Here is a 4,533-nt window from a genome sequence, read left to right as displayed (position 1 = left end):
ACAGGAGCAGACCCGGGCACAGTACAGGGACCAGGACACAGGAGCAGATCCGGGCACAGCACAGGCTGGGAGGGGGAGAACAGGACACATGAGCAGAGGGGGACCAGGACGCACAGGAGCTGAACCGGGCACAGCACAGGCACAGGGCAGACCAGGACACGCAGGAGGAGAACCGTGCACAGCAAGGGCAGAGGGGGGGCCAGGACGCACAGGAGGACAACCGGGCAAAGCACAGACAGAGGGGGACAAGGACACAAGAGGAGAACCGGGCACAGCACAGGCACCAGGACACAGGAGGAGAATCAGGCAGAGCACAGGGACCTGACAGGCAGAGTGGGGACCTGGACATAGGAGGCAGGGGAGGATTGCTGAGCATAGGAGGCAGGGGAGGATTGCTGAGCATAGGAGGCAGGGGAGGATTGCTGAGCCCAGGAGGCAGGGGAGGATTGCTGAGCCCAGGAGGCAGGGGAGAATTGCTGAGCAGAGGAGGCAGGGGATAATTGCTGAGCACAGGAGGCAGGGGAGAATTGCTGAGCAGAGGAGGCAGGGGAGGATTGCTGAGCCCAGGAGGCAGGGGAGGCTTGCTGAGCCCAGGAGGCAGGGGAGGCTTGCTGAGCACAGGAGGCAGGGGAGGCTTGCTGAGCCCAGGAGGCAGGGGAGGCTTGCTGAGCACAGGAGGCAGGGGAGGCTTGCTGAGCCCAGGAGGCAGGGGAGGCTTGCTGAGCCCAGGAGGCAGGGGAGGCTTGCTGAGCCCAGGAGGCAGGGGAGGCTTGCTGAGCCCAGGAGGCAGGGGAGGCTTGCTGAGCCCAGGAGGCAGGGGAGGATTGCTGAGCCCAGGAGGCAGGGGAGGATTGCTGAGCCCAGGAGGCAGGGGAGGATTGCTGAGCACAGGAGGCAGGGGAGGATTGCTGAGCACACCAGGCAAGGAAGGATTGCTGAGCACAGGAGGCAGGGGAGGATTGCTGAGCACAGGAGACAGGGGATGATTGCTGAGCACAAGAGGCAGGGGAGAATTGCTGAGTAGAGGAGGCAGGGGAGGATTGCTGAGCCCAGGACACAGGGGAGGATTGCTGAGCCCAGGAGGCAGGGGAGGATTGCTGAGCCCAGGAGGCAGGGGAGGATTGCTGAGCCCAGGAGGCAGGGGAGGATTGCTGAGCACAGGAGGCAGGGGAGGATTGCTGAGCACAGGAGGCAGGGGAGGATTGCTGAGCACAGGAGGCAAGGGAGGATTGCTGAGCACAGGAGGCAGGGGAGGATTGCTGAGCACAGGAGGCAGGGGAGGATAGCTGAGCACAGGAGGCAGGGGAGGATTGCTGAGCACAGGAGGCAGGGAAGGATTGCTGAGCACAGGAGGCAGGGGAGGATTGCCGAGCTCAGGAGGCAGGGGAGGATTGCCGAGCTCAGGAGGCAGGGGAGGATTGCTGAGCACAGGAGGCAGGGGAGGATTGCCTGGTACAGGAGGCAGGGGAGGATTGCTGAGCACAGGAGGCAGGGGAGGATTGCTGAGCACAGGAGGCAGGGGAGGATTGCCAAGCACACCAGGCAAGGAAGGATTGCTGAGCACAGGAGGCAGGGGAGGATAGCTGAGCACAGGAGGCAGGGGAGGATAGCTGAGCACAGGAGGCAGGGGAGGATTGCTGAGCACAGGAGGCAGGGGAGGATAGCTGAGCACAGGAGGCAGGGGAGGATAGCTGAGCACAGGAGGCAGGGGAGGATTGCTGAGCACAGGAGGCAGGGGAGGATTGCCTGGTACAGGAGGCAGGGGAGGATAGCTGAGCACAGGAGGCAGGGGAGGATAGCTGAGCACAGGAGGCAGGGGAGGATTGCCTGGTACAGGAGGCAGGGGAGGATAGCTGAGCACAGGAGGCAGGGGAGGATAGCTGAGCACAGGAGGCAGGGGAGGATTGCTGAGCACAGGAGGCAGGGGAGGATAGCTGAGCACAGGAGGCAGGGGAGGATTGCCAAGCACAGGAGGCAGGGAAGGATTGCTGAGCACAGGAGGCAGGGGAGGATTGCCTGGTACAGGAGGCAGGGGAGGATAGCTGAGCACAGGAGGCAGGGGAGGATAGCTGAGCACAGGAGGCAGGGGAGGATTGCCAAGCACAGGAGGCAGGGAAGGATTGCTGAGCACAGGAGGCAGGGGAGGATTGCCTGGTACAGGAGGCAGGGGAGGATAGCTAAGCACAGGAAGCAGGGAAGGATTGCTGAGCACTGGAGGCAGGGGAGGATTTCTGAGCACAGGAGGCAGGGGAGGATAGTTGAGCACAGGAGGCAGGGGAGGATTGCCTGGTACAGGAGGCAGGGGAGGATAGCTGAGCATAGGATAGAGGATGCAGGAGGGTGGTCAGGACAGAGCAGAGGAGGAGGATCTTGCACAGGGCAGAGAAAGCACAAAGAGCAAAGATGGAAGGTATCCAGAGAGAAGAGACTGCACTGAGAAGGCTGACTGTAGAGCAGATGTATAATGATGTTGTCAGATCACAGCCCAGCTGTATGGTTTCTCATTCTCAACTCGGATGAGACACAAAGAACATGAGAGAGCGAACCAACAACATCCAGAGAGTCGTAGGAGACTGCTATATATAATCTTCCTCAGGGAGCACGAGACCTTCTGAGCTGCAGGAGGAAGACTCTCCATGACATTCACTATAGATGGAAGGTGCCCTCGGGTCATACGTGAAAATCCTTGAGAAAGAACTACTTGGAAATTCTGAAAAGTGGTCCAAAAATGTGCAGATCAGCGAATTATGTGTGCCACGATACATTTTGATTTTTCACTACCCTCTTACCTAGGAGACGTCACTTAATATGGACTTCTTACACACCACAGACCACAACCGCTTAATATGTATGACAGTATGTATAACAGGACCTGTGATACCCATAATCACCTTAATACGGACCCCAAACCAGAGACCACTGCAGATTAGATTTCTCTAATATGTACACCCCCAACCAGAGCCCCCTTATTCATACTGAAGATCAGATCCCCTTAGCACAGACACCAAACCAGCGCCATTTTGCACACACCCCAAGAAAATGCCTGCAGACCACGTCTGAATATAAACCACCTTAAAAAAATCCCCAAATCTGAGCCCCCATAATACACACAACAGATAGTTCCCATTAAATATGGACCCCAACTAAATACAGACACCCCAGACCAGAGCCCCATTATAGGCACCCCAGACCAGACACCCAAGGTCCTACAATACACACCCCGGACCGGATCCCTTAATAAAACATTAAGCCAAAGCCATCTTAATATGGATCTCCTAATTAAAGACCCTAAATCAGATCAGTGTGTTCTTCTCTGTCTCATGGTCTCATGAAACGCATCGGTTTTTGCATGTTTACCGTGCGTTTGGCTGGTTTAAATCCGTTTCTCTTCATTTCTAGAAGTGTAAGAAGTTATGTAGCTGATTTAAACCAGCCAAATGCATGGCAAATATGCAAAAACGCACCAAGAACTGTCCAAGAACTTGTTGGGGCACATTTACTTACAGAGTCACCGGAGTTCACAGAAAGTGCATTGCCGACTATAAGGCCTGTGGCACACGTGGCGTTTTGAACCCGTTTTTGGGCCGTTTTTAAGCATGCATGAAATATGCATGAGTTTTTTGGAAAAAACATCCGTTTTTGACCAGTTTTAATTAAGATAATTGGTAAAACCTGTCAAAAACGGGTGCATTTTCAAAATACTCATGGGTTTTTCATGCATTTTTTAATGGACTGCTTAAAACAGCTCAAAAACGGGTTCAAAATTCCACGTGTGCCACCGGCCTCATGCAGCGATTCACTGAGATCGTGTACCCGATATCCTGCATATGTCGCTTCCCCGCTCAGGTCCGCCGGAGTTCACCATCTTGTTTGTGGTGCACCTTTAACAGAGGGCCCCCGTCGGAAAACCGAACCCCCGATTTCCGTCGCGTGCATGCCGGCGCAGATGAGCCACAATCCCATCGCGTGCGCCAAAAACCCGGGGCAAAATCGGCAAATCAGTAATTTTCGGGAAACCTGACGAAAAATAGCGATTCAGTAAATGACCCCCACAGTTCTTTATTCAACGTCAAGTGGCAGGCAACAACCCAACATCAGCAGCAGCAGGTTCAGCAGGCTGGAAAGCTGGTAGGAGATAGCTGGTCCGCAGGAAGGTTTGCTCACAGCCTGGTAAGATGGAGCCGGACAGTGGACCTCTGCTCTGGGGCTTAGTTTCCTGACTGCCCCAAGGTGTCAGGCAGTGGCCAGAGACACCTCTGCTTCCTTGTATTATGACACTGGTTGGTGCAGTACAGGCAGGTGCTGAACTCTCCTCTGCTTCTACTTAGACTGACTTTGCAGAACCAAGGACCATGTGCTTCCGCCCAAACAGGGGTTTTTATACTCCCCTGGTCAGGTGGCAGCACCCTCCAACCAGCTTCCTGCTTGCTTGACAATGGTAAAAAGGATATCATTGGTTAATAACATTATGCAGGTCAACTCTTTCTCTCCCAGGCAGTGGTTCCAGTTGCAATTACAAAGTTCTGCACTTTT

Source organism: Engystomops pustulosus, chromosome 9 (genome assembly GCF_040894005.1).
Source record: "Engystomops pustulosus chromosome 9, aEngPut4.maternal, whole genome shotgun sequence".
NCBI lineage: Eukaryota > Metazoa > Chordata > Amphibia > Anura > Leptodactylidae > Engystomops > Engystomops pustulosus.
Note: the sequence above shows the minus strand (reverse complement) of the source record.